The 21,982-nt window shown below is 41.6% G+C and overlaps 1 long non-coding RNA gene across 2 annotated transcripts in view; it reads left to right on the forward strand.

Annotated features, from left to right (window-relative positions):
- The first annotated feature begins 1,648 nt into the window (after positions 1-1,648).
- LOC115899107 overlaps positions 1,649-21,982 on the forward strand; it is a 45,528-nt gene continuing 25,194 nt past the window's right edge. For both annotated transcript variants that reach the window (XR_004058753.1, XR_004058754.1), the window contains exons 1-2: positions 1,649-3,340; positions 4,243-4,656. This is a non-coding gene — a long non-coding RNA (uncharacterized LOC115899107). The remainder of the gene's footprint in view (positions 3,341-4,242; positions 4,657-21,982) is intronic.

Below are 21,982 nucleotides of genomic sequence, written 5' to 3' on the forward strand. Positions count from 1 at the left end.
TGACACACGAGTGACATGCCTGCAAAGCCAGCCCAGGTCACAGGCTCTCATGATCTCAGCCACTTGCATTTTCCCAGTCCACACTTATATCTCCAATGAGTGTTTTCACCAGGGGCCAGAGCTCCTTCAACCCCACATGTACCAGTCTGAGCTAGTGAGCATCCATTCCTTCAGCAAACATTTATTGAGCATTCCTGTTACATGTCAGATACTCTTCTAGGAGCTGGGGTTGCAGCAGGGTACACAGTCCCTGCCCTCATGGAGCTTACACTGTAGTGGAGAAAGGGGAAGAACCATTCGCAAATCAATAAATATGTGTCAAATGGAGACACGCTATGAAGAGAAAAGCAGAGTCAAAAGAGCATTATGGTAGCAGATATTGTTACCTAATGTGGTCAGAGAAGGGCTCTCTGATGAGCCAGCATTTGAACAGAGACGTTAAGGGTGTGAGGGAGTGAGCTAGGAGGTTCTGGGGGAAGGACCTCCAGGCAAAAGGAATGGCAGCTATGAAGGCTGTGAGTGGGGTGTGCATGGTGTGTCTGAGGGGGAACAGGGAGGCAGCAGCTGGAGCCAAGTGAGTGAGAGGAAGAAGGTAGGTGAGGTCAAAACAGTGGGGGTGCAGGGGGAGCCCATGTAAGGCCTTGCATTCCCACATAAGCTTCAGTAAAAACGGTCTCCGCTAGATTGCCTCCTCTCTTCTAAAGGCCTTATGTCTTGATGAATGGACTCACTGGGAATGGGAGTCACCTTCGGCTCCTTTTCTCTCATGTCTTTAGCCCGACTTCTTGCTGCAGCTACTGCCTGGCTGACCACTTCCGGGCAGGGTGCTACCAGCTTAGTCCAGCTGCAGTGACACGTACCTTGGGTTCACACCAGGAACCTCTCATGTCTTGCCCTGGAGCTTCTCTGGTGTTAGTGTGGACACCTGAGGAGCCAGGAGCCTGTTCAGCTCTCATGTATGCATAGCTTCAAGTGCAGGGGGAGTGATGCCTGTGGGGACACCCTGAACCCATGGAGATGGAAGCCTAGGGATAACACATTTCATAAGGCTCCTCGGAAGGCCTTAGCGAGACATCAAGCTCCAGTCACCCGCAGCAGTGGCTAACTTAGTAGTCACTTAGTGGCGTCCTTGTTTCTCTTTCTCATTCGTTCTTGTTCCACTGCCCTGATCCCTCACTCTTGCTCCCAATAAATAAATTGCACATACACCTCTGTCCTGGATTCTCCTTTTGTGGGTGGTGGGAATAAATCAGGCTCAGATAAAAAATATCCCTTCCCACTGATCATCCAAATCTTGTTGATTCTACTTCAAATTGTTTATTTAATTTTTCCCATTCCTGCTCCTACTCCCCTTCAGACCCTCTTCATCTCTTCTCTGTACTAGGACCAACTGGACTCCTACCTGCTCTTTTGCCTCTCCCCCACCCCCCCCACTTTTTTTTTTTTTAAACTTAACCCATCATCTCTCCCACAAAAGCATTCATCCTTTTCTGCTACCAGAGTGAAGTTTCTAAGACACTACAACTACTCATTTCTGGTACCTCCTTATCACCTACAAAATAAAGTTTAAACCCCTTAACATGATGTTATGATCGCTGTCAATGCCTGCAGCATCGTGATTTTCCGTCTCTCCCCAGAAACACCTCTGACCACCTTGGATTGTTCATCTGTCATTTCCCCTTCAGTGGTTCTTCCTCTCGAAGCCTTTCTTTCTGCCAACCTTTCCATTCAGTCCGCTTTAGTTTATCAAATGCTTAATTGAACGTAGGCACATACCAGTTCCTGTCACCCAAGGAGGTGAGGAGCAGGTGACAAGATAGGGAAAGGTAGTGTTGCAGAATATGTCACATGTCAACACAGTCCCATGTAAATGTTTTAGTTAGTTTGCCCCAGTTTAGGGACCTGAATATACTTTTTCATCAGGCTAGAATCACTGCAGGGGTTTTGGTAAGGAGAAAGGACATTTTTCTTTTGCAGAACTTGAGATCGTGTGGAAAAATAAGATCCTAAGGGGGGGTAAATTTATGGAAAGTCATCTTTATATTAATCATCAAAGCTGATGTCTAAATAAAGACAATGTGATTGAGATTTTGCACATTTTAAATTACTAGTAGTGGATAAAGCACTCAATTTTCACTTACCATTCCTGCTTCAAAAAAAGAAGTGTTAAATTTTCTTCCCAGCAGATTCAAGGAGATGCTTGCTTATTTGTTTTGATTTGTTGCAGATAATATGCATGCAGAGAGGTTTTCCTTTTCTGAGTCTCATTTTCCATCCACATATTCAATGTCTTCTTGACTTGCAGACTTAGGATTGTTGATTTTCCACCCCTCTAGTTCTGCCCGCTGGGCCACTGGCTACAGTGTGCAGGTTGGGATCAAAGGACTGTGACTGGCCAAGGGGGCACATGGTTCTGACTCTCAGCCCATGAGGTTTGCCAGGTTGGACTCCCTGGCTTGTGGCTGCATTACATTTTTATAATTCTGTCGTGATTCAGAGATGTTAAGTAAGTTGGTGCTTGAGATAGAAAGGTTTAGGATAATCTTATTTAACCAGTGAGGCCCAGCTCAACGGGTAATTGTCAGCCCTTCTACCCATCTCCCAGGGTTTATCGCCTCAGGCATGGCCCTGGTATCTGTGTGCAGAAACAAACCTGTCAACTCTTCTTTCCCATCTTAGCAACCTCCTTCCTCTCAGACCAATTCCCAGTGCTAAGGACCTGGTTACCCTTCCTCCTTGTGATTCCTGCAGCTACAATAACAAATTGTCACGAAACGTATCCTCTCACATTTCTGGAGGTCAGAAGTCCAAAGCCAGGTTATCAGCAGGGCTGCAGTCCCTCCAATGGCTCTGGCAGAGAACCCTGTCTTGCCTCTTCCTCCTCCAGCCTCTGGTGACAGTTGATGTTCCTTCACTTGTGGCAGCAGCATCCAATCTGTGCTTCTGTCCTCACCTAGCCTGCTTTCTTGTGTGTGACTCTGTGTTCTTTCCTGTCTCTGAATAGAACTTTCTCATTTAGGGCCCATCCTAATCCAGCATGATCATATTTCAATCTTTACCTTCATCATGTTTTGATGACCTGATTTTCAAATAAGGTCACATTCTGAGGCTGTAAGTGACATGACTTTGGAGTCGATGCCATTCACCCCACCACACTCATCTACTTTAACTTTATCAAGACTTCGATGCAAGCACATCTACTTCTTACACCCCCTGTTTTACCTCCTTTTCCTATTTTCAACTCCCTGTTCCTCTTTTCCTCATTTACCCCTTTAAGAATGACTTATAATTTGTGTGCACAAGATTTGACTATTCTGCATTTCCAAAGAGATGTACAAAGGTAAGCACATATTTATTAGAATTTCATGTAGAATTAGAGGGAAGTCAAAGTCAGGAAAGGAGGGACTGATCTATTCATATACAATTATTTTAGTATTTGTATTAATTTCCTCTACCCATTTGAAAGTTCCCTAAGGAAATGTGTGGTTTTCAACTTAATATGCAAGTTCCTAGCAGCGTGTCTGGTATGTAGTAGGTGCTCATAAATTAGAATGAGATGAGTCAGCTTCTTACCTTTAACTGTGTCCTAACCAAACATTGCCAAATAAATGGGAAAGGACTGGAATGGCACAAAATTCTCTCTTCATTGCTCATGGACTTGCGCCTCAAGTCCAGCCTCTATGGATACAACCTGCTAGTCTAGTATTGTAGAAGAAAATGCACTTTGATCTCACTTTTCTCAGGAATGGCAAAGACCACACTTACAGTGATGATGGGGATAACTTTTTCTGTCTTCCAGAGGAGAGGAACAAGAGCATTCTCAAGAAGACAACAGGGGGCGTGAAGGGCTTTCATGAGCCTCTCTAAAACACAGCTGTGGCCGGGCATGGTGGCTCACGCCTGTAATCCCAGCACTATGGGAGGCCGAGGCGGGTGGATCACTTGAGGTCGGTCAGGAGTTCAAGACCAGCCTGGCCAACATGGTGAAACTCTGTCTCTACTAAAAATACAAAAAAAAAAAAATTAGCATTGTACAAAAATTACACATACCTGTAGTCCCAGCTACTTGAGAGGCTGAGGCAGGAGAATCACTTGAACTAGGGAGGCAGAGGTTGCAGTGAGCCGAGATTGCGCCACTATACTCCAGCCTGGGTGACAGAATGAGACTTTGTCTCAAAAAAATAAATAAATAAATAAAAATAAATAAAGCACAGTTGTAAAGCATATGTCTTGTCCCTCTAGTAAGAAAGGCAAGTCCAGAGGCCAGAGGTGAAGCCCAGCTTCTGTGTTTCTAACATCAAGGATGCTGCCCTGCCCAGGACCAACACCCGGCAAACTTTGGATGATGTCTGTAAGGTGATGTTCACCAACATCTTCAACAGCGGGCTGAAAGCCAAGCAGACATGCTCACTCTCAGTCCTCTGGAAGGCCCAAGAGAGCCCTTGCCTGCTACCTGAGTAGATGAGGACCTCCAGGGCTACCTGGCCTTTGTGGATTCCAGACCTCCTGTATCAGCTGAGCTCCAGGAGAGCCCCAGCAGCGCTCTCTTTTCTTGCTGCCTCGGTGCTCAAGACAATGGTCTGAGTGTCCAGCTGATTCTGTTGCTCACTTCTGCCTCTCCCATTGTGTGGATGCCTCTCTCATCCCTTGCCTGAGGTAAGCCTACACTTACTCTGAGGTTTTGAATCTGACTCAGTGACCTTCAAGGCTCTCCCTCCCAGCTGCCTGTGGCCCAGGCCGAAACACAGTGTTTCATGTGGTTTCAGGGATGAGGTCACACCCATTTTCTTTGCAATATCCTTAACAAATTTTCATTTGGGGAAAATAAAGAGTTGTTAGGAAAGCAGCCTTTTCTTTCACATCATTTCTCCTTATTCTCTTTTCTTTTTCCTCTTCCTGGTTTTTCTAAATTCCAACCCCATCTAATGAAAAGGGAAACTCTTACTAATAGCAATTTAGCTTAAATGCATTGCTTTTAGTAGCCATGGGGACAAAAATATCAAAGAGCCATAAGTTAATAGGATTCAAGGGTAGAAAACTTCTGCAAAGCTACAGGGCACATCCTGATAATACCAGCACAAAGCTGATGTCCCTTTTCTGCAGAGGATACAGAGTGCAGGCGAGCCTGCAGGTCACCTGGCAGCCTTAGAGCAGTAGAAGTGTGTACCGTGTTATTATGTCTGTAGTCTATGCTGGGGCCTGGGAAGGGCCAGGGACAGCATGCTCCGTTTATATTCCACATTTGCCAAAAAGACCCTCTCCACAGCTTTCTCCCAGGGCCTGATCTAGAAAACCCAGAGATCCTTAAGTTCCACCCATCCCTTGCCTTCAGGCTAACTGCTGTTAGAGTAAGAAAAATGTCCCTGAATATGGCTGGTCTGCTGGGAGTATCAGTTGTCAGTCAAACCAGGTGAATTAGCATTTTGTCCCGATTTACTTTAGAAAAGGAAATGAAAACTCTCTCTAGATGCATTTTTGTATCCTTTGCTTTGTGCTGTCATAGAGAGCTAAAATAATTTTTCTGTGTTATTCACTAATTGTTTCCTGTTTTGTCTCTGAGAGTGGAATTCATACCATGACACTTTCTGGGGTTTCTCACAGTACACAGCACAAGCCTTAGGCACACAGTAGGCATTCAGCATTCATTAAACCCCTTTTTGATCAAATGATTAAGTTACAGGATTGAGTTCTACTTGCTGGGACCTCTGCTTTCAGTATTCCATTTGGGTTTCTTTTTTTTCCCCCTCCCTTGGATATAATTCACAGTGAACTGATACCCTTGGTGTCTTTGTTCTACATGAGGAGGAGAAGAGAGGAAAAAAATATGATGGTAACTACCTATATCACTCAATTTCCTTATGACACAAGCCGCAGGGTCATGTTTTAATGTTCATTAGAATCCTGTACAGCACTGAGAAATCTAGTGTTGATACATGAAGAAGACAAACTATCGTGAATGCATTTACTCCTCTCATAGAACTACAGATCAATACTTTGTTAATATTGACTTCCTTCTGTATTAGTCCATTCTCATGCTGCTATAAAGGACTGCCCAAGACTGGGTAATTATAAAGGAAAGAGCTTTAATTGACTCATAGTACTGCAGGGCTGGGGAGGCCTCAGGAAACTTACAATCATGGTAGAAGGGGAAGCAAATACGTCCTTCTTCACATGATGGCAAGAAGAAGTGCCGAGCAAAAGGGGGAAAAGCCCCTTATAAAATCATCGGATCTCATGAGAACTCACTCACTATCACGAAAACAACATGAGGGTAACCACCCCTGTGATTCAGTTACCTCCCACCGGGTCACTCTCGTGACACATGGGGATTATGGGAACTACAATTCAAGATAAGATTTGGATGCGGACACAGCCAAACCATATTACCTTCTATTGCAGGGAGTGCTAATTTGTCTCTCCCTCTAGAAATGTAAACTCCATAAGGGCAGGGATGATGATGAAAAGTCTATGCTATTTTGTTCAGTTCTGTATTCACAGTTCATAGAACAATCCCTAGCACATGGTATGCACACTCAATAAATATTTGTGGAAAGACTGAATAGGATTTATGTTATGTGTGGTATAATCTTACAGATTATGGTAATCAGCAAAGTAGAAATTAGACTCATCTCATATGTCTGAAATCTGTCCTTGGCATTTGACATCAGACTGTGACTCCCACTTGGGTTTGAGCTGGGATTCTGTACAAAACCTCAGCCCCATGCTTTAGGTAACCACAGGGTCTGCTTCTGGAAGAGAAGAAGTGTTTCAGTAATGAAGGGAAATGGTGACCCATAGGAAAAGTTGATGTAATGGAGATGAGGGAACAGACCCACACGTGGATACTTCCCTACTGAATACATTTGTGTATGTGGATGTCCATAGCTACCACAGAGGCCTTTCACAGTATCCTCTTTCTCCCCTTTGCCTCACTTAGTTATTCTTTACCCCTCTATAGTAATAATTTGAGTTTTGATTCATGTTGATTTTATTTATTGACAGAGTCTCACTGTGTCACCCAGGCTGAAGTGCAACGGCATGATCACGGCTCACTGCAGCTTCAATCTCCCTAGGCTCAGGTGATCCTTCCACCTCAGTCTCCCAAGTAGATGGGACATGCCTGGCTAACTTTTGTATATTTTTTTGTAGAGACAGGGTTTCTACATGTTGCCCAGGCTGGTCTCGAACCCCTGGGCTCAAGTCATCTGTCTACTTCAGCCTCCCAAAGTGCTGGGATTGCAGGTGTGAGTCACTGTGCCTGGCCCATGTTGATTTTGATACTTAGAAAGAATCAAAGAAGATTGACACTAGTCACTGTTAATGATGTTTTTTTGGGTTACTACATCTTAGTCATCTTCGTTTCCTCTGAGAACATATAGACCTCTCAGATATAAACATGGGTTCTTTAACCTTGCAGTACACTGAGGCTGAAAGATCATCAGCTCTATTTTTCAGATGGTGAGACCAAAGCACAAACACTTACCTGGGGCCAAGACAGCCTATTCTGCTATTACGATCTGTTATCCTCGTACCCAGGCCTTCTTGACCTCTTATTACCAGAATGCAGTAGGATTTTGACTTGTCTCTACTATCTGATGAAGAAAAGGATGAGTCCCATGGTTCTAACAGTATCTTTTTTTATGCTGTACATTTATTATCACTGGAATAAAAGCCTAGGCAAAGGAGACCAACTATAAAGCTCTTTGAATTTAGGACTTGTCAGTCCCTACAGGGAAACAGAGGGCGTTAGAGAAAAATGAACTGGTGGAGATTATGCGACCTCAAAAGGTTTTTAAATAACGAGCGATCTCTGGTCTATACATTAGAGTGTAAATTCCAGATGCTTGAATTTTCAAGTTTTCAGTCATGAGGGTGGGATGTAGTACAAGTTACAGACTCTGGAGCCAGACTATGTTGGCTCCACCATCTGCTTGCCCTGGGACCTTGAGCAAGTTACACGACCCCTCTGTGTTTAAGAGTCTAAATCGGCCGGGCGCGGTGGCTCAAGCCTGTAATCCCAGCACTTTGGGAGGCCGAGACGGGCGGATCACGAGGTCAGGAGATCGAGACCATCCTGGCTAATACGGTGAAACCCCGTCTCTACTTAAAAAAAAAAAAAAAAAAAAAAAAAAAGAGTCTAAATCTGCAATACTCCCCACCTCACTGGGCTGCTGTGGGGATTAAAGGACTTAGCACAATTCATACTTAAAGCACTTAGAATAGTAACTGGCACACAGTGCGTATTCAACAAATGCTCTATGATGAGCATAACGATTGTGATTTCCCATTCTAACTGGGGGCAACAAGTATACTTTTCTCTCATTTTGTCTCATGTCATAAAATGGCCATTTCTATAACTTTTTGACATTCAGATTGCTGGATTTTACCCCCAAATGAAGCTCTTTGGATATTTCCAGCAAAGGAAAAGAAGAGGAACAAGACTTAGGAAGAAAGCAGAGGAGTGTTCACAGACATAGTAGAAAAAATAATTAATTCTTGAATTCACTCAAGAATTAGGATTTGCCTTTATTAAGTATCTGCCATATGCAAAATATTGTGCAGGGATGTGAAGGGTGCATATCACACACGTGTACATGCGTGTGCATGCAAGTACACAATATTGTTTCTGCCCTCAAAGAACCTATACCCGTCTTCTCCAGGAAGCCTTTCTCGGGACTCCAGGCAAGGTTAGGATTGCTCCTCTGTTTGCTCCTAGCACCCTGCACTCACCTCTGGCACTCATATATTATTAGGCTTTGTAATCACCCGCTGTCTAGAAACCAGTGAGCTTCACGAGCTTATGAATCATGACTTCTTAGCTTTTGTAGCACCCAGCAATAGTTCGCTGGACACGGCAGGACTGGACAGAACTAGCAGAGGTTGTCTCTGGTGTGGATCTTCCTCTTCTTCCATTGGTTTTGGTGCCACACCTTTAGCCTTAGACCTACCTTACTTTTAGGACTAATTGTTATCCTTGAACCCTTCTTGGTTCCTCTTCACCTGTGACCTTCTTTCTTTGCCTCTTTGATCCCACTGGAGACACTAAGCCTCACTGCCAAGCCAAGAGAAATAAGAGGTCTATGTTCTCCCACTGGGAAGGAAGTGTAGAAGGCTCAGTTCACCCACAGCTTCTTGAGCTTCAGGACATCAAGGCTGTGCAAGCTCTGGCTTTTGCATCCCTGGAGGTGGTCTCTCTCTTTAAGATTTCTCTGCCTATTCACTCACTTTCCACTGGGAAGAGGAACCCAGTATGGAGTGAAATTGGGGGCCATGGTGGAAAGTTGGCCAAAGCTTTGATCAAAGAACTTCCCCATCAGCTGTGTTTACCTTGCTCCTTCTTCCCTGTCTCCCCAGCCAGATTCTCAAGCACAGACTTCTCAGGCCACCATTCCTGGGGCAGCAGATGGATCCAGTCATTCCCTCGGTTGAGTCTCTGCAGCTTCTGGCTTCTGTCAGTGGTTGGAACTTTAGAACTGTTTGAAAGCAACCACACATTGTGTGTCTGCTACGTGTTTATGCCAAGCACAGTTTCATGCAGATGTTTATAAACACGCTGCCAGTTACCAACCATCTTTCTGTCAGTCTGAATTGCTATTTGCTTTTCCAATTCAAACTGAGAGGCACATACTCTGGTGACATGCAGACTCCCTAATACACGTTATCCACTAAGCCGTCAGCCGAGGTGCTTTCCCCCACGTTCATGTTCACACACTCGCCATGCACCCCAATGTCTTCTGCACAGACCTGCCTCATCTCTGTCTCCCTCTGTGGTTATGTTTAGCCAGATCCTTCCTTTGTAATTGTTTTTGAAACTTAGCTTTAAACCTCTCCCAAAACCACAGTGGCATGGTAGAAGGTAAAGGCTGCCAAAGTTTAAGAGAGTCATGATGTCTGCTTTCCCCTTGCCTCAGGCCATCTTCTTCTTGTGGAACATTGTAATGGAAAGGTGGATGGATCTTTTTCCGCACTTGGCCTGACGGCTCCTTCTGGAACAAAAATGAAAAGCTCCATGGTCCATGTGGTGCCAAAGCTCTATGACAGGGGCTCATGGTAGAGGCTATTGGATGAACTGCGGTTGGTTTTGGACTTGGCTAGACCAGCAGGATTCCTGGGGGATGTTTTTTGTCCTCTGTCATTGCTGAAGGTCTGATTAGAAGAACCAAGCAAAATAATGACAGATCTTGAAATTCTGGGTTTTACTCTTCAGCTTATCCAAGTCAGTGGTGATTTGGTTTATATGACATATTTTTTGATGAGAAATATATTCTTAAAAGGTCATTCTCTACTTCCTTCCTCCAAATCTCAGATTCTGGACCCTTGGTCCACATTGTTTTTTAATTCCCCTACTGGGCTGGGAGGCTCAGCTGGCAATAGCCAGCACATCCAATACATCCATCATCACTACTCATCATGGAGGAGCTGGGTAAAGAGTCAGCCTCTTCCCTGGGATTTATTTTATTTTTTTTTAATTTAAAAATATTTTTATTTTATTTTTTGTGGGTTTTAGTAGGCATATATATTTATAGGGTACATAAGATGTTTCGATACAGGCATATGATACATAATAGTCACATCATGAAAAATGGGGTATCCATCCTCTCACATGTTTATCCTTTGTGTTACAAACAATCCAATTATACTCTTTCAGTTATATGAAAATGTACAATTAAATTGTTATTGACTGTAGTCATCCTGTTGTGCTATCGAATACTAGGTCTTATCCTTTTTTTTTTCTCTGTTGCCCAGGCTGGAGTGCAGTGGTGTGATTTTGGCTCACTGCAACCTCTGCCTCCTGAGTTCAAGTGATTCTCGTGTTTCAGCCTCCATAGTAGTTGGGATTACAGGTGTTTACCACCACATTTGGCTAATTTTTGTATTTTTAGTAGAGACGGGGTTTCGCCATGTTGGCTAGGCTGGTCTCAAACTCCTGGCCTCAAGTGATCTGCCCACCTCGGCCTCCCAAAGTGCTGGAATTACAGGTGTGAGCCACTGCACTCAACTTTATTCATTCTTTCTAACTTTTTTGTACCCATTAATCATCCTCTGATTTTTAGATCCCACAAATAAGTGAGAACTTGCAATGTCTGTTTTTCTGTGCCTGGCTTATTTCACTTAATTTAATGACCTCCAGTTCCATCCACGTTGTTGCAAATAACAGAATTTCATTCTTTTATTATGGCTGAAGTACTCCATATATGTACCATATTTCCTTTATTCATTCTGTTGGATGGACACTTAGATTGCTTCCAAGTCTTAGGTATTGTCAACAGTGCTGTAGTAAACATAGGAGTGCAGATGCCTTTTTGAAATACTGATTTCCTTTCTTTAGGGCATCTACCCAGCAGTGGTAAGCTCTATTTTTAGTTTTTTGAGGAAACTCCAAACTGTTATCCATAGTGGTTGTACTAAATTACATTCCCACCAACCATGTACAAGGGTCTCTTCCTTCCATATCCTTGTCAGCATTTGTTATTGCCTGTCTTTTGGATATAAGCCATTTTAACTGAGGTGAGATGATGTTTCGTTATAGTTTTGATTCGCATTTCTCTGATGATCAGTGATGTTGAGCACCTTTTCATATGCCTGTTTGCCGTTTATATGTCTTCTTCTGAGAAATGTCTATTCAGCTCTTTTGCCCTTTTTAAAATTGGATTATTAGATCTTTTCCTATAGACTTGTCTGAGCTCCTTATATATTCCAAGTATTAATCCCTTGTCAGATGGGTTGTTTGCAAATGTTTTCTCCCATTCTTTGGGTTGTCTCTTTACTTTATTGATTGCTTCCTTTGCTGCACAGAAGCTTTTTAACTTGATGTGATCCCATTTGTCCATGTTTGCTTTGTTTATCTGTGCTTGTGGGATATTATTTAAGAAGTCTTTTCCCAATACAATGTCCTGGACATTTTCCCTAGTGTTTTATTTTATTTAATTAATTAATTTATTTATTTTTGTAGTAGTAGTTTCATAGCTTGAGGTCTTAGATTTAAGTCTTTAAACTATTTTGAATTGAGTTTTGTGTACGGCAAGAGATAGGGATCTAGTTTCATTCTTCTGTATGTGGATATCCAGTTCTCCCAGCACCATTTATTGAAGAGGCTGTCTTTTCCCCAGTATGTTCTTTGTACTTTTGTAAAAAATGAGTTCACTGTGGGTGTGTCAGTTTGTTTCTGGGTTCTCTATTCTGTTCCATTCATCTATGTGTCTGGTTTTGTGCCAATACCGTGCAGTTTTTGTTACTTTAGCTTTGTAGTATAATTTTTAGGCAGGTAATGTGATTCCTCCAGATTTGTTCCTTTTATTTTGGATAGTTCAGCTATTCTGGGTCTTTTGTGGTTGCTTATAAAGCGTATGATTGTTTTTTCTGTTTCTGTGAAGAATGTCTTTGGTTTTTTTTCTGATTTTTGAAGTAAGTTTATTTTTTATTTATGCATAATAGTTGTACATACTTGGGGATACATGTAATCATTTAATTCATTCATATAATTTTTAGAGATCAAATAGGTATAATTGGAATATCTATCACCTTAAATATTATCTTTTCCTTATAACACCTGAATTATTCTCTTTTAGCTATTTTAAAATATAAAATAGATTATTGTAAACTATAGTCACCCTACTGATCTTTCAAACACTAGGTCTTATTACTATCAAACACTAGGTCTTATCCCTTAAATCAAGCTGTATCTTCATTTCTTTTGCATTTTCCTACATGCTCTTGACTGCAGTTCTCCACATAAGGATTTTTGTTTTTGCTTTCTTTCTTGGTCTTTTTCAACTCAGTGTTTATTTTAAAATCTTTAATTTTTTTATTATACTTTAAGTTCTAGGGTACATGTGTACAACATGTATGTATACATGTGCCATGTTGGTGTGCTGTACTCATTAACTTGTCGTTTACATTAGGTATGTCTCCTAATGCTATCCCTTCCCCTTCCCCCCATCCCATAACAGGCCCTGGTATGTGATGTTCCCCTTCCTGTGTTCAAGTGTTCTCAATGTTCAATTCCCACCTATGAGTGAGAACATGCGGTATTTGGTTTTTTGTCCTTGTGATAGTTTGCTGAGAATGATGGTTTCCAGCTTCATCCATGTCCCTACAAAGGACATGAACTCATCCTTTTTTATGGCTGCATAGTATTCTATGGTGTATATGTGCCACATTTTCTTAATCCAGTCTGTCATTGATGGACATTTGGGTTGGTTCCAAGTCTTTGCTATTATGAATAGTGCTGCAATAAACATACGTGTGCATGTGTCTTTATAGCGGCATGATTTATAATCCTTTGGGTATATACCCAGTAATGGGATTGCTGGGTCAAATGGTATTTCTAGTTCTAGATCCTTGAGGAATCACCACACTGTCTTCCACAATGGTTGAACTAGTTTACAGTCCCACCAACAGTGTAAAAGTGTTATTTCTCCACATCCTCTCCAGCACCTATTGTTTCCTGACTTTTTAAAGATTGCCGTTCCAACTGGTGTGAGATGGTATCTCACTGTGGTTTTGATTTGCATTTCTCTGATGATCAGTGATGATGAGCATTTTTTCATGTGTCTGTTGGCTGCGTAAATGTCTTCTTTAGAGAAGTGTCTGTTCGCATCCTTCACCCACTTTTTGATAGGGTTGTTTGTTTTTTCTTGTAAATTTGTTTGAGTTCTTTGTAGATTCTGGATGTTAGTCTTTTGTCAGATGAGTAGATTGCAAAAATATTCTTCCATTCTGTAGGCTGCCTGTTCACTCTGATAGTAGTTCTTTTGCTGTGCAGAAGCTCTTTGGTTTAATTAGATCCCATTTGTCCATTTTGGCTTTTGTTGCATTGCTTTTGGTGTTTTAGACATGAAGTCCTTGCCCATGCCTATGTCCTGAATGGTATTGCCTAGGTTTTCTTCTAGGGTTTTTATGGCTTTAGGTCTAACATTTAAATCTCTATTCCACCTTGAATTAATTTTTGTATAAGGTGTAAGGAAGGGATCCAGTTTCAGCTTTCTACATGTGGCTAGCCAGTTTTCCCAGCACCATTTATTAAATAGGGAATCCTTTCCCCATTTCTTGTTTTTGTCAGGTTTATCAAAGATCAGATGGTTGTAGATGTGTGGTGTTATTTCTGAGGTCTCTGTTCTGTTCCATAGGTCTATATCTCTGTTTTGGTAGTAGTACCATGCTGTTTTAATTATGGTAGCCTTGTAGTTAAGTTTGAAGTTAGGTAGCGTGATGCCTCCAGCTTTGTTCTTTTGGCTTAGGATTGTCTTGGCAATGCGGGCTCTGTTTTGGTTCCATATGAACTTTAAAGTAGTTTTTTCCAATTCTGTGAAGAAAGTCATTGATAGCTTAATGGGGATGGCATTGAATCTATAAATTACCTTGGGCAGTATGGCCATTTTCATGATATTGATTCTTCCTATCCATGAGCATGGAATGTTCTTCCATTTGTTTGTGTCCTCTTTTATTTCACTGAGCAGTGGTTTGTAGTTCTCCTTGAAGAGGTCCTTTACATCCTTTGTAAGTTGGATTCCTAGGTATTTTATTCTCTTTGAAGCAATTGTGAATGGGAGTTCACTTATGATTTGGCTCTCTGTTTGTCTGTTATTGGTGTATAAGAATGCTTGTGATTTTTGCACATTGATTTTGTATCCTGAGACTTTGCTGAAGTTGCTTATCAGCTGAAGGAGATTTTGGGCTGAGATGATGGGATTTCCTAAATATACAATCATGTAATCTGCAAACAAGGAGAATTTGATTTCCTCTTTTCCTAATTGAATACCCTTTATTTCTTTCCCTTGCCTGATTGCCCAGGCCAGAACTTCCAACACTATGTTGCATAGGAGTGGTGAGAGAGGGCATCCCTGTCCTGTGCCAGTTTTCAAAGGGCATGCTTCCAGTGTTTGCCCATTTGGTATGATATTGGCTGTGGGTTTGTCATAAATAGCTGTTATTGTTTTGAGATACATCCCATCAATACCAAATTTATTGAGAGTTTTTAGCAAGAAGGGCTGTTGAATTTTGTCAAAGGCCTTTTCTGCATCTATTGAGATAATCATGTGGTTTTTGTCTTTGGTTCTGTTTATATGCTGGATTACATTTATTGATTTGCGTATGTTGAACCAGCCTTGCATCCCAGGGATGAAGCCCACTTGATCACGGTGGATAAGCTTTTTGATGTGCCGCTGGATTCGGTTTGCCAGTATTTTACTGAGGATTTTTGCATCAATGTTCATCAGGGATATTGGTCTAAAATTCTCTTTTTTTGTTGTGTCTCTGCCAGGCTTTGGTATCAGGATGATGTTGGCCTCATAAAATGAGTTAGGGAGGATTCCCTCTTTTTCTATTGATTGGAATAGTTTCAGAAGGAATGGTACCAGCTCCTCCTTGTACCTCTGGTAGAATTTGGCTGTGAATCCATCTGGTCATGGACTATTTTTGGTTGGTAGGCTATTAATTATTGCCTCAATTCAGAGCCTGCTATTGGTCTATTAAGGGATTCAACTTCTTCATGGTTTAGTCTTGGGAAGGTGTATGTGTCCAGGAATTTATCCATTTCTTCTAGATTTTCTAGTTTATATGCATAGAGGTGTTTATAGTATTCTCTGATGGTAGTTTGTATTTCTGTGGGATCGGTGGTGATATCCCCTTTATCATTTTTTATTGCATCTATTTGATACTTCTCTCTTTTCTTCTTTATTAGTCTTGCTAGAGGTCTATCAATTTTGTTGATCTTTTCAAGAAATCAGCTCCTGGATTCATTGATTTTTTGAAGGTTTTTTTGTGTCTCTATCTCCTTCAGTTCTGCTCTGATCTTAGTTATTCCTTGCCTTCTGCTAGCTTTTGAATGTGTTTGCTCTTGCTTCTCTAGTTCTTTTAATTGTGATGTTAGCATGTCAATTTTAGATTTTTCCTGCTTTCTCTTGTGGGCATTTAGTGCTATAAATTTCCCTCTACACACTGCTTTAAATGTGTCCCAGAGATTCTGGTATGTTTGTCTTTGTTCTCATTGGTTTCAAAGAACATCTTTATTTCTGCCTTCATTTCGTTATGTACCCACTAGTCATTCAGGAGCAGGTTGTACAGTTTCCATGTAGTTGAGTGGTTTTGAGTGAGTTTCTTAATCCTGAGATCTAGTTTTATTGCATTGTGGTCTGAGAGACAGTTATAATTTCTGTTCTTTTACATTTGCTGAGGAGTGCTTTACTTCTAATATTGTGGTCAATTTTGGAATAAGTGTGATGTGGTGCTGAGAAGAATGTAGATTCTGTTGATTTGGGGTAGAGAGTTCTGTAGATGTCTATTAGGTTCACTTGGTGCAGAGATGAGTTCAATTCCTGGATATCCTTGTTAACTTTCTGTCTCGTTGATCTGTCTAATGTTGGTCTAATAATGGGTGTTAAATTCTCCCATTATTATTGTGTGGGAGTCTAAGTCTCTATGTAAGTCTCTGAGGACTTGCTTTATGAATCTGGGTGCCAGTGTATTGGGTGCATATATATTTAGGATAGTTAGCTCTTCTTGTTGAATTGATCCCTTTATCATTATGTAATGGCCTTCTTTGTCTCTTTTGATCTTTGTTGGTTTAAAGTCTGTTTTATCAGAAACTAGGATTGCAACCCCTGCCTTTTTTTGTTTTCCATTTGCTTGTTAGGTCTTCCTCCATCCCTTTATTTTGAGCTTATGTGTGTCTCTGCATGTGAGATGAGTCTCCTGAATACAGCACACTGATGGGTCTTGACTCTGTATCCAATTTGCCAGTCTGTGTCTTTTAATTGGAGCATTAGGCCCATTTACATTTAAGGTTAATAAATATTATTATGTGTGAATTTGATCCTGTCATTGTGACGTTAGCTGGTTATTTTGCTCATTAGTTGATGCAGTTTCTTCCTAGCATCGATGGTCTTTACATTTTGGCATGTTTTTGCAGTGGCTGATACCGGTTGTTCTTTTCCATGTTTAGTGCTTCCTTCAGGAGCTCTTGTAGGGCAGGCCTGGTGGTGGCACAATCTCTCAGCATTTGCTTGTCTGTAAAGGATTTTATTTCCCCTTCACTTATGAAACTTAGTTTGGCTGGATATGAAATTCTGGGTTGAAAATTCTTTTCTTTAAGAATGTTGAATATTGCCCCCGCCTCACCCTCCCCCACCTTCTGGCTTGTAGAGTTTCTGCTGAGAGATCTGCTGTTAGTCTGATGGGCTTCCCTTTGTGGGTAACCCAACCTTTCTCTCTGACTGCCCTTAACATTTTTTCCTTCATTTCAACTTTGGTGAATCTGACAATTATGTGTCTTGGAGCTGCTCTTCTCGAGGAGTATCTTTGTGGCATTCTCTGTATTTCTTGAATTTGGCCTGCCTTGCTAGGTTGGGGAAGTTCTCCTGGATAATATCCTGCAGAGTGTTTTCCAACTTGGTTCCATTCTCCCCATCAGTTTCAGGTACACGAATCGGGCATAGATTTGGAATTTTCACATAGTCCCATATTTCTTGGAGGCTTTGTTCATTTCTTTTTACTCTTTTTTCTCTAAACTTCTCTTCTCACTTCATTTCATTCATTTGATCTTCAATCACTGATACCCTTTCTTCCAGTTGATCAAATCGGCTACTGAAGCTTGTGCATGCATGATGTAGTTCTAATACCATGGTTTTCAGCTCCATCAGGTCATTAAAGGACTTCTCTACACTGGTTATTCTAGTTAGCCATTCATCTAATCTTTTTTCAAGGTTTTTAGCTTCTTTGCGATGGGTTCGAACTTCCTCCTTTAACTAGGAGAAGTTTGATCATCTGAAGCCTTCTTTTCTCAACTTGTCAAAGTCATTCTCCATCCAGCTTTGGTCCATTGCTGGCGAGAAGCTGCGTTCCTTTGGAGGGGGAGAGGTGCTCCAATTTTTAGAATTTTCAGCTTTTCTGCTCTGTTTTTTCTCCATCTTTGTGGTTTTATCTACCTTTGGTCTTTGGTGATGGTGACATACAGATGGGGTTTTGGTGTGGATGTCCTTTCTGTTTGTTAGTTTTCCTTCTAACAGTCAGGACCCTCAGCTGCAGGTCTGTTGGATTTTGCTGGAGGTCCACTCCAGACCCTCTTTGCCTGGGTATCAGCAGCGGAGGCTGCAGAACAGCGAATATTGCTGAACAGCAAATGTTGCTGCCTGATCATTTCTCTGAAAGTTTCGTCTCAGAGGGGTATCCTGCCGTGTGAGGTGTCAGTCTGCCCCTACTGGGTGGTGCCTCCCAGTTAGGCTACTCAGGGGTCAGGAACCCACTTGAGAGGCAGTCTGTCCGTTCTCAGATCTCAAACTCTGTGCTGGGAGAACGACTACTCTCTTCAAAGCTGTCAGACAGGGACATTTAAGTCTGCAGAGGTTTCTACTGCCTTTTGTTCGGCTATGCCCTGCCCCCAGAGGTGTAGTCTACAGAAGCAGGCAGGCCTCCTTGAGCTGTGGTGGGCTCCACCCAGTTCGAGCTTCCAGGCCGCTTTGTTTACCTACTCAAGCCTCAGCAATGGTGAGCGCCCCTCCCCCAGCCTCACTGCCGCCTTGAAGTTTGATCTCAGACTGCTGGGTAGCAATGAGCGAGGCTCCCTGGGTGTGGGACCCTCTAAGCCAGGCGTGGGATATAATCTCCTGGTGTGCCGTTTCCTAAGACCCTTGAAAAAGCGCAGTATTAGGGTGGGAGTGACCCGATTTTCCAGGTGCTGTCTGTCACAGCTTCCCTTGTCTAGGAAAGGGAATTCCCTGACCCCTTGCACTTCCCGGGTGAGGCAATGCCTCGCCCTGCTTTGGCTCTCGCTCAGTGGGCTGCACCCACTGTCCTGCACCCACTGTCCGACAAGCCCCAGTGAGATGAACCCGGTACCTCAGTTGGAAGTGCAGAAATCACCCGTCTTCTGTGTCACTCATGCTGGGAGCTGTAGATTGGAGCTGTTCCTATTTGGCCATCTTGGAACTGCACCTGTCTTTGGTATTTTGATAGGGATTGTATTGAATCTGTAGGTTGCTTTGGGTGGTATGCACATTTTAACAATGTTGATTTTTCCCATTCATGAACATAGACTATCTTCCCATTTTTTGGTGTCTTCTTCAATTTCTTTAATCAGTGTTTTATAGTTTTTATTATAGATATCTTTCACTTCTTCGGTTAATTCTTAGGTATTTGATATTATTTGTAGCTACCATTAGGTGGGATTACTTTTTAAATTTCTTTCTCAGATTGTTCACTGTTGGCGTATAGAAATGCTCCTAAAATGCAAATTTTTGTATATTGATTTTCTGTGCTGTAGCTTTACTGAATTTATCAGTTCTAATAGTTTTTTGGTGAAGTCTTCAGGTTTTTCCAAATGTAAGATCACATCATCTGCAAGCAAAGGTAATTTGACTTCTTCCTTTCCAATTTGGATGTCTTTTGTTTCTTTCTCTTGTCTGATTGCTCTAGATAGGACTTCCAGTACTATGTGGAATAACAACGATGACAGTGGGCATCCACGTCGTTCTCCAGGTCTTGCAGGAAAGGCTTTTGGTTTTTCCCCATTCAGTATGATACTAGTTGTGGGTCTGTTGTCCATGGCTTTTATTATGTTGAGGTATGTTCTTTCTATATCTAGTTTTCTGAGGGTTTTTATCATGAAGGGATGTTGAATTTTATCAAATGCTTTTTCAGCATCAATTAAAATGATCATATCATTTTTGTTCTTCATTCTGTTAATATGATGTATCACATTGATTGATTTGTGTATGTTGAACTATCCTTGCATCCCAGGGATAAATTCCACTTGGTCATGGTAAATGATTTTTTTTTTTTTTAGAAGGAGTCTCTCTCTGTTGTCCAGGCTGGAGTGCAGTGGTGCGATCTCGGCTCACTGTAAGCTCTGCCTCCTGGGTTCATGCCATTCTCCTGCCTCACCCTCCCGAGTGGCTGGGACTACAGGTGCCCACCACCATGCCCGGCTAATTTTTTGTATTATTAGTAGAGATGGGGTTTCACCATGTTAGCCAGGATGGTCTTGATCTCCTGACCTCGTGATCTGCCCACCTCAGCCTCCCAAAGTGTTGGAATTATAGGTGTGAGCCACCACACGCAGCCAATGAATGATCTTTTTAATGTATTGTTGAATTTGGTATGGTAGTAGTTTGTTGAGGACTATTGCACCAATATTAATCAGATATTGGCATGTAGTTTTCTTTTTCTAATGTGTCTTTGTTTGGTTTTGGTATCATACTAACCTCAGAATGAGTTTGTAAGTATTCTCTCCTCCTCTATTTTTGGAATAGTTTGAATAGGATTGGTATTATTTCTTCTTTAAATGTTTGATAGACTTCCACAGTGAAACCATCAACTCCTGGGCTTTTCTTTACTGGGAGACTTTTTATTATGGTTTTGATCTTGTTGCTTGTTATTGGTCTGTTCAGGTTTTGGATTTCTTCATGGTTCAACCTAGGGAGGTTGTATGTGTCTAGGAATTTGTCCATTTCTTCTAGATTTTCCAATTTATTGGCATATAGTTGTTCATAATAGCCACTAATAATCTTTTGAATTTCTGTGGTATCAGTTGTAATACCTCCTTTTTCATTTCTGATTTTATTTGTTAGGATATCTTCTCTCTTTTTCTTAATCTGGCTAAAAGTTTGCCTTTTTTTTTTTTTTTTTTTTAAACAGAGTTTTGTTCTGTCACCCAGGCTGAAGTGCAGTGGCGTGATCTTGGCTTGCTGCAACCTCTGCCTCCCAGGTTCAAGTGAATTTCTTGCCTTAGCCTCCCAAGTAGCTGGGATTACAGGCATGGACCACCCCGCCCAGCTTATTTTTGTATATATTTTTTTTTTTTTTTTTTTTTTTTTTTTTTTTTTTTTTTTTTTTGAGGCGGAGTCTCGCTCTGTCGCCCGGACTGGAGTGCAGTGGCCCGATCTCAGCTCACTGCAAGCTCCGCCTCCCGGGTTTGCGCCATTCTCCCGCCTCAGCCTCCCGAGTAGCTGGGACTACAGGCGCCCGCCACCTCGCCCGGCTAGTTTTTGTATTTTTAGTAGAGACGGGGTTTCACTGTGTTAGCCAGGATGGTCTCGATCTCCTGACCTCGTGATCCGCCCGTCTCGGCCTCCCAAAGTGCTGGGATTACAGGCTTGAGCCACCGCGCCCGGCCTTATTTTTGTATATTTTATGGAGACAGTGTTTCACCATGTTGCCCAAGCTTGCCTCAACCTCCTGACCTCAAGTGATCCTCCTGCCTTGGGTTCCCAAAGTGCTGGGATTACAGGCATGAGCCACCACACCCAGCCTCTATTTTGTTTAACTTTTCAAAAAACCAACTTTTTGTTTCATTTGTCTTTTGTATTGTTTTCTTCATTTTAATTTTATTTCTTCTCTGATCTTTATTATTTCATTTCTGCTACTAATTTTGGGTTTGTTTTGCTCTTGCTTTTCTAGTTCTTTAAGATGCATTGTTAGGTTGTTTATTTGAAGTTTTACTTCTTTTTCGATGTAGGCACTTTTAGCTATAAAATTTCCTCTTAGTAGTGCTTTTACTATATCCCATAGTTTTGGTATGCTGTGTTTTCATTATCATTTGTTTCAAGAAATTTTCGAATTCATTTTTAATTTCTTCATTGACCCACTGGTCATTCAGGAACGTATTGTTTAATTTGCATGTGTTTGTATAGTTTCCAAAATTCTTCTTGTTATTGATTTCTAGTTTCATTCCATTGTGGTCAGAGAAGATGCTTGATATTATTTCAATTTTTTAGATGTTTTAAGACTTGTTTTGTGACCTAACATGTGATCTATCCTTGAGAATGATCCACGTTCTGAGGAGGATGTGTATTCTACAGCCATTGGATGAAATATTCTGTAAATATCTATGAGATCCATTTGGTCTATAGTGCCAATTAAGTCTGCTGTTTCTTTGTTTATTTTCTGCCTGGAAGATCTGTCCAATGCTGAAAGTGAGGTGTTGAAGTTTTCAGCTATTATTGTATCTGGGTCTATCTCTCTCTTTAGCTCTAATAATATTTACTTT

The sequence above is a fragment of the Rhinopithecus roxellana genome, chromosome 8, assembly GCF_007565055.1.
Source record: "Rhinopithecus roxellana isolate Shanxi Qingling chromosome 8, ASM756505v1, whole genome shotgun sequence".
In the NCBI taxonomy this organism is placed as follows: Eukaryota; Metazoa; Chordata; class Mammalia; order Primates; family Cercopithecidae; genus Rhinopithecus; species Rhinopithecus roxellana.